Source organism: Echeneis naucrates, chromosome 24 (assembly GCF_900963305.1).
Source record: "Echeneis naucrates chromosome 24, fEcheNa1.1, whole genome shotgun sequence".
Taxonomy (NCBI): domain Eukaryota; kingdom Metazoa; phylum Chordata; class Actinopteri; order Carangiformes; family Echeneidae; genus Echeneis; species Echeneis naucrates.
This window is the reverse complement of record NC_042534.1, coordinates 4,218,315-4,232,461: the sequence shown is the minus strand read 5'-3', so window position 1 is coordinate 4,232,461 and position 14,147 is coordinate 4,218,315. Positions and strand designations below refer to the sequence as shown.

General features: G+C 40.8%; 1 protein-coding gene across 4 annotated transcripts in view; it reads right to left on the bottom strand.

Annotated features, from left to right (window-relative positions):
* Window positions 1-13,583, bottom strand: part of sipa1l1 (signal-induced proliferation-associated 1 like 1) — a 63,841-nt gene extending 50,258 nt beyond the window's left edge. For all 4 annotated transcript variants that reach the window (XR_003840474.1, XM_029496490.1, XM_029496488.1 and 1 more), the window contains exons 1-2: window positions 13,453-13,583; window positions 5,645-5,807 (exon numbers count right to left, since the gene is read on the bottom strand). The gene's annotated coding sequence lies outside the window, so the exon portion shown is untranslated. The remainder of the gene's footprint in view (window positions 1-5,644; window positions 5,808-13,452) is intronic.
* Window positions 13,584-14,147: the final 564 nt, after the last annotated feature.

The window sequence follows — 14,147 nt, the reverse complement described above, 5'->3', positions numbered from 1 at the left end:
ATTAGGCTTCACACCTCCCATAATAGGGGTAAAACAGAAAAGGATTTTGAATACGAGGGCTGCTGCAAAGCCTTCTGTGCAATGTCCTCACAAATCTCAACCAATGGAAGGGTCAAGTCTTGGCTTGACTACAGGCATCTGGGACTTTTCCTGGCCAAACAAAACAATTCAATGTGGGGGCGGGTTATTCCTGAGATTCATCATTCCCTCCCTCTCCCTTGCAATCATGAATCTAAAACTTCTACTATTCTATTAGTATTTCTCTCTACCCTCATTTTTTTTCCCCGTACAGATCAAATGTCTTGTCATTTCTTTCAGTTTTTTCTTCTCTACTTATACGCACCTATACTAAATTGTTTCTGACTCATCATTCCTCCCACCCCTCTTTATCTCATCTCTTGCCTTTCTTGCTCCTATCAACTCAATAGTTTCTACCCATGTTTTTCTATGACATTTTCTACAGCCAGCTAGGGCTGAAACAGAGCTGTGAGGGGGAGTTGGGTAGAGGCAGACTGCACCAGAAGAAAAGTACTAACTTAGAAGGAAACTCGTGGTTGCCTGCCATGGTCCCCACCATACTCCTGCCAGATCCTGTCAGACAAACAATGGTTTAAGTCTGGGCATCAGGCAAACTAATCAAAAGGAAGTTCCTGCTGGGTGTTTTCAGGCAATGCATGACAGACTGTTACTACACAGTTTCATCCATGCATCAATCATCTTAAGCCCAGCGCCTGAGGGCTTATCTGTTTGGTCCCAGTTTTTCAAGTGTAATGCGCACTGCACAGAGAGAAATGCTGCTATCGGAATAACAGCAATGTGAAGCTACTGGTCAGCTTTGGATTTCACTTGGATACAACACAGATACAGCTACACAACAGGAAAAAAAAAACAGGCATTGGAGCTGTTTATGTTTGTTTCAGTGGCTCCAGGTTGTTGTCGCTTCATAGCCAGAGCCTTACTTTGTCTGTGTTTTTACCAATTTGTTCAAAAACAAACTTCCAATAATAAACAGTATGTGTGACATGAACATCTCTTCCTAATTACAAAGGTCTATGAGGGCAACTCAATGAGCAGTTAATGATAGTGACTGATACAGGCCTTTTAAATAGCGCTTGCTGGGTGATCGGCCCTTTCCTGGAAGACACCTGTAGTTTATTATTCATTCTTTATGCTACTCGGAGAGTCTGCCAAAAGAAAACACTAGCCAGCTGGGGAAATTAACACTAACTGAATCTTCACAGAAGTTCCTGTTCGCAATCACTGTGCAACACATTGCCAATATGAAGGAAGAAGATAGTCTGCACTGGTACCAACCAGAGTAAGCTTTTCGTTTCTTCTTGGTGCATTGCTCCACTGGCTGTAGAGTGGCTGGAAGGATAAGCAAGTGCTAAAGGAGGAAGCTTTAATGGTTCAAAAGAAAAGAAAGAAAAATGGCTTCTAATTACCATTGTTAAAACCCATCATTACCATTACACCTCAAAGTTTCTGAGAACACAACAACTGCGCTGCCATAGCAACACAGCATCAGAAGAGACACAACAGCTGTGCCGTTTCATGTTTGGTCCATTTCAATGTGTATCCAATCCACACAGACCACATGTGATCAATCAGTTCAGTGTCAATCTGTTCATTGACCTGGAACTTAATCCCGAACCTAGTCTGATGAGCGCAGGTGGACACATCAGTCAGCCTGCCTGGCACTGCTTCACCCATGGGCTAAACAACACAGCACAGCTGGGTTCGTCTGACATTATGTAACGCAGCACCACCCCCGCAGGCCCACCACCCCTCCTACTCCACCTCCCACTAGTGAACCATTGGTTATTTGCAGGCTGAGGTGCATTGTGAGACAAGAGTGCTTCAATGTTGGCACGACCTGTGGGGATATTTGTGGGGGATTGCGATTCTGATAACTCAAAAATTTCAGATGAAATCCATGTATAGAGGGAATACTGTCCAGTGCTTGATGGCTCAACAGCATTACACTGGCAGTTTATTTTTATTCAACAGCTTTTGTTGTCTAATCCATGCAAGTGAATAAAACATTAGGCAGTCTGTGTGGAGTAGATACCCCTTTCAGTTGAAGTCTATCAGTCACACACTGCATATACTGCTTTAAATTCCTATAATGGCTGATTAGAGTAAAGGGTTGCATCCATCATTGAGCCCACCAGTGATTCTGCCTTTATTTCTTGGAAACAAATTTTGTTACTAAGCAATAGTTGCCAAAAGTGGAATTGCACCCGTTGCCTGGCAACATTAGCTTACTGAATCTCATATCAGGAAGCAAAGGAAACCAGTCATGCTTTGAGCTACAATCCTCTAGATACACGTCCAATCTCAGGTGCAGACTGTGATGTCCAACTATAATGATGCTATTCAAGAGATGTGATATGTCATAATATGTCTACAATTGCCTTCTCACAGCCTTCGACATTCTCCTTAACGGACTAGCATGCAGTGCATTAAAATTCACAGAGTAACAGTATCCTGCGAAGCGTTACTTACTTCAATTCATTTATTTTTTCAAAACCTTTTTATTAACCAACTGATGGCAAAGTGCATCAGCAGAAAAAAGGCCCCTCCTTTTAAACCAGTTTGTCAGTGATGAGAATATAAAAAACAGAGGAGAATAGCACAGGCAGGTTGATGGCGAGTTCCTTAATTTCAGCTTCTCCCCCAACTGTGTACCCCCCCCCCCCAAGGATTTTATGAGATGTGAAAAGGCTTCAGGAAGTCACTTCATTAAAAACAACTGGATTCCTCTGGATTCCTCAACTCTGGATAGAAAGCCCTGCTTGTTCAGATAACTTCCCTCACATGCACTAGTTGCTTCTTAATGAAAAACTCGCACTCGCCTCGCAGCCGTGAAGCAGTGATCGCGCTTTCTTCCTCGCAGCTGGAGAAACCCAGTGGAGGAATTAGCTAAACGTTGTCAGAATGCCACTGAATACATCAAAGCCCTCTGTGTTAATTGCCTCCGATGACCATTTAAAGCACTCTAATGCCATAGAGCAGCTCACTAAATTTGAGAGACAAGGTAACTGGACAGCAACAGTCTGATTACATGATGACAAGGAGAGGTGCACAGGAAACAGGTGTGACAGGCACAGTTTGCCAGGAAACCTTTCTGACAGATAAAGTCCCCAGCCTGATGGCTGATGGACTGTCATTGGTAGGAATCCCCTAGATGGACAAAAAGTTACAGAAAATGTTTGGGCAAAAAATGCACCATGGAAAATACCAATTAATGAGACCAAAAAAGTAATAGGAAATGTGAAACCAATCAACACCATCAATTGCTCGTTTTGTCTAAATCCCAAGGACATTTGGCTTACGATTATATCAATTATATTATATCAAATGTGAAAATTGTGACACTAGATAAATGTAATGATTTGGGGTTTTGGATTGTTGTTCACAAAGATGAGACCTTGGGATGCAGGAAAATGTTTATAGATGTTTCTTCTTTTTTCTGATGGTATACAGACCAAACAAATAATAAAAATAATCTGCCAGTTAATTGATAATCTGCTAAAAATTCTTAGCTCTAATTATTTTTAACCTCTTAAGCGTCTTAGTCATAACTTTCAGACTATTGCACCACCAATCCTCACGCAATAAGTCTTTGTGATGCGAAGAGCATAAATTAGACTTTCCCTTGGTTTAGTGGCTTTCTGAGCCGAATTTCACCTTCTAACCCAAAGAGGGTCAGAGAGGTTTGAACAGCATTCACTATCTGACACCAGGAACAAAGCCCATTGGAGTTGGTTTCTCTGCAACAATGTCACTCAAATGCCTGTGTGTGTGTAGCCCAATGCTTCCAGCCCCGCTTGTTCAAATAATCATTAACCAGTTCCACCCTGGCTAAATATTTTAAGAACCTCTGTAAACTAGAAGGTAAATACACATCTCAGTGGTGGGGACGTAGATACACACTTACATGGTGTAAAAGAGGGGATGGGGGTCTGGGAAGTGGGACATGCAGATTTCATTGTTCTTCAGCATGTTGAGCTTCGATGAAGTTAAAAACGATGAGGTCATCCCTATTGTGTACACAAAGCATTCTCACACATGCCTCAGTGTGCCATTGTACACCCATGGCTTAGCTAGAAGCACATTGTGATGAACCTCTAGAAAGACTGATGCTCTTATACTAAACATTTGGTCTCTGGAAAGCCATGAGGCTGAAAGCTATTAAACCCAAGAATGGAAACTCAGGTTTGCAAGGCTATCACCTTGCACGCCAAAGCGCTGCCTTTCTTGGATGAGCAGAGTGAGCACTGAGGGTGCAGTGAGTACTACAGATCATGACAGGCCACTTTCCTGTTTTGGTTTCTGCTTCCACCACCTGCAGGCCAGATGTCGCTGAGCCTGGGCATTGTGACCTAATTTTTCTGGTTCAGGGGGAAAGTTGTCTATAGGCCCAACTGATCCAGTCTGACCCTCTAGCCGAGTTTATGTCATCTTTGGAATAGGCACTGGAATTATCAGAATAACCAAAACAACTGATTACTTTATCAACACAATATGATCCACTATATCATCACCGGACAAGTGTCAGCATTTTTTCCACATATTTTAGAGACAGTTTCAGTGAGGAATCCTCCACTATCAGGACAATCTCTGGCGTTGTGTCAGTACGTGGATCTGCAAAGCAGGGAGACTGTCGAGGGTTCAGCCAGAAGCTGCTGATGCTTTCAGTAAATCAAGATGGATTTATGTGTTTACCACCCCTGGCACAATTGAGGACCTCCATGGAACCCACAAACCCAGGCGAGATGTCTCTAATTATGAGGATCTTTCCTCCTTGGCACAATGAGGGAGTGCTGGAGTTTCAGGCAGCATTTTTGAGACATGAAGATGTCATTAATATGCATCTGCCCTTTTTCACTTGACTGGTTTTCCTTGTCTTGACTGTTTGCCAAATATAGATGTTTTTCTTGGAGCATTCTTGGGACTGACTATATAGACACTTATTTACAACACTGACCATCAATTCTCGGTCCTGGTTTGGCAGCTTAACTAACAGCTATTGGTGTTTGATAAATAAGAACCAAAGATGTTTTTGCCAAACTTTAACTGATTGTTGCATATTTTGAACCCAGTGTCAAGTAACACCAAAAGAGGTGTGTATAAACTTTGCTTTAAAAACTCTTTGTTCTGAGCTTTTGACAAATTTCCTTTTATTAACTGACATATACTGACATAGGGTACTGAACCACAACTCTGCCAGAAACATGTGTTCCAGTATCTGAACATAAACTCTCCCAAGTACTGGCATTACCACAAACATCAACAAGGCCACAAGATTATCTGTTTGGTTTGTTGAGCCTTGGTGGGGCATAACAGCCAAGGGGTAGAACTCAAACTGACAGTGAAATCACAGACTGGCAATTACACCGCACTTGATGAATCAATTTCAAGGTTGGGAAACAACTCAAAAGTTTGTTGACTTGAAAGCCATTTCTTTCTCAGAGCCACCTCTTCAAGCTGCAACAGATTGGCAATGTGTAGTATGACAAAGACAACATCACTTATATATTTCTAACCACCTAAAACATGCAGCTGCTTCACAGTTTGTTGATAGTATTATACACCAAATGTAGTAAAGACAGCATTTGATTAAAGAAAAAGAACTTACTACTTGAAGCTGGGGAATCTCTCATCTGTTTGCAGTAACAGTTTCCTTTAGATCAGAGAAGCAGCTCCATCCAACAGTGGTGAACAATGACCAGGATGTGTCTTCCTTTAATCCTGCGACTCCGTTTCCTCCACTTGTGTGACTGTCACCAGTGGAGGTTTCCCTGTAGCATCAAAGAGATAAGCAGAGGTTCATTAAGGTGCATTTGGACTAATCCACAAACTTCAGTATGGAAGCAGACTTAACAAGCAAGAAGAACTTATGTCTACTAATTTTTCAGGATCCTATCCTGTCAGAATCTTCCTATTAGTTGGCTGAAAAGGAAAAACTTCATCATGAATTCTCCTTTCTTTCAGAAAGCTCTAAGATTACCTAATCATACTAATCTTGCATGAATATATTAATCAGTAAATCAAGAGGATTTTTGGCGCACTCTAGTCCATTTTCTTTGGTATGACAGAAGTGATGCAGACTCTGGCTGGCTTGACGTTACACAATGGAAAAAAACAAAACAAAAAAAAACATAAGAATTTAAATCAATGTATTATTCATGGATCATAATCATACTTCAATCTGACAGGAATGCCAGGAACATGTCTATCCCCCCCAAATCTGTGTGCCTAATGCAATTGACCCTTTTTTTTTTTTCCACAGTTTTAAATCTGAGTAACGCAAGTGTCAAATCAGGTGGATCACACTAGACAGATGCTGACAAAGTCTGAAGAAGGTGGTTGAGATGTTCCGAAGTGGACATGGTTGACAAAACATGAACCATGCTCTAGCAACTGAAGTGTTCTATACAGCATGTTAGCAAATGCAAAATTATAATAGGTAGTTCATAATTAAAAGCACATTTCCAGAATATGTCAATCGTGAACTTCTGCAGCCAGCATCTCTAATATCAAGTAGTAATCCTGTACACAGTCACTGCTTAGAGCCTAGCTATAATGCAAAAAAACCCATTTAAAATCATCACAAACCAAATCAGTTTTGCACATATTTGTGTTAACTGGCTATCTACTCTGTTTATTGAAATTGCGACAAAATTTCTTCATTGCACCCCACAGAACTCAATTTGCATGCAATTTTAATGGAATTTATAACATGACACTGAACTACTGGTGAACAAGGGAATCCAATCCAAGATGTGGAAAGAAACGTTTTGTGATCTTCTACAAAATTTTAATCTGCCTAGATCTCTGTGACAAATAAAACCTCTAAAATTTATAGTTACAAAACTTCTCCAGGTAAAATGCATCACGTAAATTAAGTGCTTTAATCCCTTAATACAAAATTCATTGCAAAATTGCTAATTACCCGAGATGATTTTTCTCCCCATCTCACAAAGCAAAAGAGCCTGGTTCAGTCTCCTTAAAACTTTGCCCAAAGGAGGTTATTACTGTTCAATTGATAATATAGCTGAGGTAGGATGATTGCTTCGTTCCAGATTTTACTCCTGATGCTACTTACAACCTAGATTATGCATGCAATGTGGTTGACTATTTTAGTTTGCTCTTGGTTTAAGCCAATTTCATTCTACAAATTTCCGCTGACTGTTGCTGCCAATTGTCAAGAGCAAGACTGTTGCTCTTTTGTGTGCCTTTTTCTTCATCTAGCACATGCCCCTCCTTGATTGATATTACTGGGGGCGTGATGTTCAAATGTTAACTTCTCCAGATGGCTTAGGGAATTTTCTACAGCTAATGTTGAATTAAGTCCTTCAAAGACACTGAGGTTAAAACTAATGAGATCCCATAATGCTTTTTATCAAGAGCTCTAAGTACAGCCAAACCTGTCAAACCTGACGGACAATCCAGAATGACTAACCCAAGTTTGGTAATAAGTAGAGGATCATTTCTGCCCGAGAAAGAATGGGCATTAAGCTCCAGCACAGTACACACTTGGACTTCAAGTTGGTGTTTCACCATCACACAAAGTGGCATGAAGTGATTTATTTGCTCACTCAGGATTCTAACAAATCTCAAGGTTGAGAACTCTTTTTTTGTTTTTCCTGAATTGAGAATTGTGATAGGTCAGGTTATTGTTTTTTTTTTCCCTGCATTTGCACCAGCCAACTGGGATTACACAATATTATTTGGGTGCAGAGAGATATCTGCTGCATATAGGTACCTTTACAGTTTTGTAATGCACACTTGACACTTGAGTGTGCATGATAACTAGTCCACCTGAATAGCAATCAAGAAATGTGTGGAATCTTTCCATAAATCATTTCTAATCAAGTCCTCTTTGCTTTGTCAAAAATTCATTTTAGTTTCACTTAAGACAGGTTTGTAAGCAATATACTTTAACTTGTTTTATCTTAAATTTATTATACATTAGTAAAGACAAAGTTTCTCATTTCAATTGATCTATTCTTTTGAACTGTGATGACCTCACATTTGTTTACTAAGGGTCAAGTTAACTGGCAGACCAATTGGCAGCGTATTACGTACGACAGCAGAAAAAAGTAAACAAATTACTGCACAAGTGCAGTTTCTGTAATGTTGTTGCGTTAACAGATTCAATAGGCCTCTTGATTGTACTTTGTTGTGCACAAAAAGTGACAGGATATTGCCGTGTCTCAATATCATATAGAGTTAAGTTCAGCACTGGCTTACATTCTCAACTGCAAAACTAAACACTTTAATCACTATCGTGCTAAGCCTGGCTTAACAATTTGCAACAAGCATGTAATATATTACAGTTAATTCTACGACGGGGAATAAGCACAAATTGCCAAATATTAATTCTACTAAAGCTAATAGCCCTGAGCTGAAAGAGAAATTCAGTCAAATGACATCTTGAGTGTTGAAATAGCTATGCAATTTCCTGACAAATTGCTTGCATAAATTTCAGGTTGCAGCTCCACACACTCACACTAATTTTCCCAAAATGGCACAGGAGAGATAGCTGCACTTAACAAATCCAGCAGGGTCAGAGAAAGCACTTCTATCACTAATACCAACCCAGGCAGCCAACAGCAGTGACATCCTTTTAGTCATCCAGCAAGAGAGAAATTCGAGAGGTCTATCTGCGTGGAAACAGATGGCCAGGCAGTTGGTGGGAATTTCGGCAACGCTCCCATACATCTCGTGCTCATTCGCACTTTTTGCTATGTCATTGTGCAGTCGAACAGAGAAAGGTTGCATTTTGACAGAATGATCACTTTCACACATAAACCCATGTTTCAAGACTACGTCACAATTGCACTTCACATTTCATACCAAACAGCCTCTGTGGTTGTTTTCAGACTAATCAAAACTAAGTCACATTTGAGTTTCTATGAAAATGGTCATTAAGTAGAGTTTGTTTTATTTATTGCTGAAGTATCATTTATATATTACCATGCAATAAATATGCAGGCAAAGTTGTGTAACTTCAGGGTTTTGTTTTGTTTTGTTTTTTTTATAAATATGAAAGTCAACAGAACATCATCCACATTGCAAGTACAACTGAACATCTCATTGACTGAGAAAAGCAACCTTTATGACTTAATGTGTAATAAAACCAAAAATGAAAAAAAAAAAAAACTAAAAAGTTACAATAACTTTATAGCCCCATATTGGCAAAGCTCTTATTGCTTAATTTGTTCACTTCTTGATAGCAAATTTGGGGACTACAAAATCCTGGCCAGGAGAGGAATCTCAAAGTGAGATAGAATCTGTTCTGATGCTTCCAGGATATAAGAGCTAAATAAAGAAAAATATATAGAAATGTGGCTAATTGCTTTTTATTTTTTTATTTTGAAATTTTTAATTGTTAAAAGTAGAAAATGTAGGTTCACACATAAAGAGTATGCAGTATGTGTTCTACTGGAATAGGTCCAACCATATCAGCCCGCTTGCTCCAACTGTTTCTAATAGAAATAGTGAATTAGGAGTGTTTACAATTTTTACAAACAATTTTTGGAAAACATTCCATCTAAATTGAGTAGTCACTTTCCCCAGCCACCATATCACCTGCTACCCATATTTTTTTTAAACCCAATTAATACATTACTTATGGGACTTTTGGTTTTATCGGGGCATTTAACCATTGATTCTATTATATCCTAACTGCAGTGTTTCTCTTTGGACTCTCCATCTGTGCTATATGTCCTTTGTCTTTACTTCTGCATGGATTAGCATGCGTAGTCATTGTCTCATGTTGTTTTTATAGATTTTTTGCTCATCTGTCACAACTGAAATCTGAAGCTTTCCCCCCATAATCCACACTGCTTTTGTGTGCTATAATCCAGTTTTACAGTCCTAACTAAGAAGTAATTTTACCAGACACTGAGTAGCAAATGAAGAGAGGGAAAGGGATCTGAAATGGAAACTCTTTATTTTAAGTGACCTTATCTCGGGTGCATTGGTTAAAATTAACTCTTTCTTCTTATGCCTTCTTTTTCCATGTCTCTATGAAAGGCCCTGACATCACAAACTGAAAACCCCAATAGGGTTTTCAATTTATCCTGTGCAAAAGGCCGCAGATCAAAAGAGATAGGCAATTTCACATATCAGAGGAAACACCACAAGGCCTGTTTGTTAAGTGAAAACAATATGATGGCTTGTGCTTCAAATGTGTCAGATCACACAGACCTAGGTTTTCTGAAAAGGCTGCACTCAACTCTTACATGGATATTGTTTTTCTTTTTACCATTTTAGGTATTTTAAAATGCCTCCTGGGTTTTCACTGTCTTAGCAAAATGGTCAGAAAAGTCATTTTATCATTTAACATTATATCATCACAAAACTGCCTATTATATCAAGACAAGTCACGGTGAAACGTACTCACATGGGAAATAATGTCAGTTTAGTGGTTAAATGTAGGCAAAAAACTCAAGACAGGGAGGTCAGCACTAGTTAGTCCTCTCACTACCTCCTCCATAGTTCAGACCTCTTCTCCCTGACAAATTCACCATATCTTGTCTGAAATGTGAAATATGCTTTAAATGTACAGTGCAATTTAGCAGGCATCCTTATCTTGTCCTGGTGTGACTTCTGGTGTTGCACTTAGAATTGGTAGTGCATTTAACCCAACACTGTTGGTATAGATAGTGCTTTGTTGAAGTTACTATAAATATCTACACAGTACTTCAAAAGGCCACCTTTTAATTGTCAATGCAGGAAAAACTCATGATTTGCTTTAGCCTCATAGTTTTATTAAATCATTCTGCCCACTAGTGTGATCCACTCTCTGTTAAAGAGTATTTCTTGCTCTGGTATTTCTCAAGAGACAGCCCACCCTGAGACCTTAAACAGAGTGAAGTCGCATTCCAATCTCCAGCAGACAGAGACAGCAAAGAAGGGGAGGGAGACAGAAACACAGACAAAAGGAAAAACAGAAATGAAGTTAAATAGACAAGCGAGAGGGAGGGAGAATGGGCAAAAGAGAGGAGAGATAAGTGAAGTGAGGGACGTAGACAGAGATGATGAGAATGTCAGAGTCCTGGCATGCCTTCCACAACAGGAAGGAAGGAAGGCAAGAGGAAAAGGCACCATAAGTGATGGGAGGAGGGAGGGGGGGAAATTGTAGGAGGTGAAGAGTAAAGTAGAAGCAACATGAGTGAGGCAGTACAGGGGATTCAGCAGAGATGCAAAAAAGTAACTGGGTAAGGGAGGAAGGCATGGTGAGGTGACTGTGGGAGGTCAAAAACAGGTAAACAGGAATTTTCATCATCTGTCAGTGATCTATTCCATGAAGACAGTTTAAGTGCAAGCTATCAAGAAATGGATTGAAATACTTTTTCTCCTGAAGCTGTATATGCCAGATTTCTGTCCTAATGTACTGCCAAAAACCTTGCCTGTCCCAGATAGTCCAAGGCTACACATGAGAGACTTTTTGACAGAGTGACCAGATCTAGATCACAGTGCATCTGATGCAAATTTAAACCTCAGGATTTTGCTCGCAGGCACTAACTAAGGCTCTGAGAAATTCTTCATTTCAAACACCAGATAAGAGTCCTTACCCTGCTCAGAATGAAGAGGATTGAAGCCCTTTTGAACACAACTTGTTTTAGCTAACTCCAGCTGCTTAAACCCGGAACACCTACAGAGATGTATCAGATGCTCTAAATCCCAAAAGCTAGTTGCTGAGGGGCCACCTCTTGTTGCCCATCCACAACCCTTACATTTTTCTTCTCACTTGCACCCCCCCCCCCTTAATTTGACAGCTACATATGTTACAGAACATGCGCTTCCACCTACGCGCTTGATTTCAATAGCCTACTTAATATTGTAAATGCGACACAGCCCCCAGATCTGCTCAGCCTTGGAATTCACTGGCATCGATGAGGGAGGGCTGCTGCCATGAGATGTTCAACTGCTTATACATGAGATTTTTTTTCTTTGGGGGGGGTTGACGCAGCGGCTGCAGTAGCCAAAGTAAAGCACACAAAGAAGTTGAAATGATGTCTCAGAGGGAGCATTTCTCCAATGCTGCTCTTGTGATTCAAGTTGAGAATATGACCCACCATGGCAACTCAGTGAATAGAGATGAGATCTCTTTGACACGTCCATTTAGGGCTTGTCAAAGGGGGAAGGAGTGTGTTTCTGTGTGCGCATATAAGCCCCCTGGAGGCATGAAGCTGGTAGCCTGGGGACAGACTCCACAGGTGGAGATGGCAGCAATTACAGAATGCAGAGGAGCTACCGGGGGTCTACTGACATTAAAGATGCCTCTCACTGTGTCATTCAGGCAGGGGGGAGCTTGGGCACAAACGCACCAATAAACTTGCATACAAGTTAACTTTGGTCAGTGTTAAGAGTTGTCTTGATTTACCTAAACCACATTTTCTTAAACTTTAGTTTGCACATTCTGATGTCGAAATAGATTAAAACAGCTATTGCACCACAGCATCACTGTTCAAATCTGACAAGACTACACAGACGGCCATTTTGATTAATGAGAAGGATTTTGACAGAGCATTAGGCAGAAATTCTGCCTAATTCTCTTTAATTGAGGGTTTGATTTGCTGCATGTTTCTCAGTCATAGTTTAGGTATGATTTTATAATATCTTAACCAAGAAGACTGTATTTTTATGAGAACACTCATACACAGTCCAAACACACGGCTGCACCTGTCTGAATCTGCACCTTGTCGAGCTTTAGTGAAGTGGTGCAAATTGCCCAAACAGCCCCTGCAAAAAGGAAAAAGAAAAAAAAAAACGAAAAACGACAGCAATGCCTAACAACATCATGCACTGCAACAGTCATGACTTTGCAATCCGAGTTTCAGAACAAGAGCTGCTCGTCTGCAGAGATGTATGTGACAGCAAGCATCTGCAACGAATAAATCACAGCATGCATCGTCCACAAGTACAAAAAAAAATGTGGACAGCGAGATTGAAAGAGACAGCAAACCCAGAGGAGCATTACACAGCAGCCAGGCAGGGACGAAACCAAACAACAATTACCTTAATCTGATGGTCAGTTAGCCGGGTTTCCTGTTTCTTTAGGAAGCGACGGCGAGCCGTTTGCCTGCATGAGACCCAAACGTGAACTAAACGGTGGCTGGCGACGAAAAAAAAAAAAAAAAAAAACAGCCAACCAATTCAGGTGCTAGCTTTAGAAATTTAGAATAAACACCCACACACAGTGATCTTACCAACACTGCCTGACTGCTAGCTAAACTTTTTTTAACTATCCGAAGCGTTACCTGAAAATAACCGCCGCCCCCTCTCAATAAAAAAAAAAAAAAAAAAAAAGCACGCGCTGGCCGTTAACAGCCTGCCTGTTTCTCGTCCAAAATAAAAAATAAATGAAGAAATAAATAACGTTTGGTTACAGTGCCAGAGAGAGGATCAGCAGAGGAATGAGACACTCACCTTTATTAATGTCCACCTTATCGGTGTTTCCATGAGGAGGAGGGGGGGGCGGATAACGCTCTGCCCGCTCCAAACACAACCCGTCGCGGCCGTAAAGACGTTAACCGCCGGCCGTTGAGATTTGGTGGTGGCACAAAAAAAAAAAAAAACTAAAGAAAACAAAAAATAAAAATAAAATCACACAATGCTCTTCGGGCTGTTCTCCCTCTGTGTGCCCGTCCTCTCGGTTCGTTCATATCAGAAGTTCATCCAAAGTTGCGGCGGCTCGCTCCGCCTTGACACCGAGACGAGGTCACCGCCTCCTCCGCGCTCTGCTCTCGCGATACTTGAAGCGAGCCCTCCCTCAGCTTCGGTGCTCACAGCCGCGTAGTCTCGCGATAATAGGACGGATGGCCAGACTGCTGGTGAAAGGATGGGGGAGAGGGAGGGAGAGGGAGGGCGAGAGAGGGGGGGGGGGAGTGTTACCGTGGCAACAAAATCTGATGGGCTCCTCTCTAGGAGCAACTGGTGTTTGGGAGGAAGGATCTGGATGTTGATGAGCAAATGTTCAGCTCTTGTTGCATCATCTAATGCAGCCTGCTGCAGGTGCAGCAAAAAATAATGACAGCGAGCATCAGTTTTTATCTTTAAGGTCTGTTGGGTTTTTTTTGGTTTTTTTTAAGAAAATCATAACAGAGTCACAGAGCGCTTCGCAT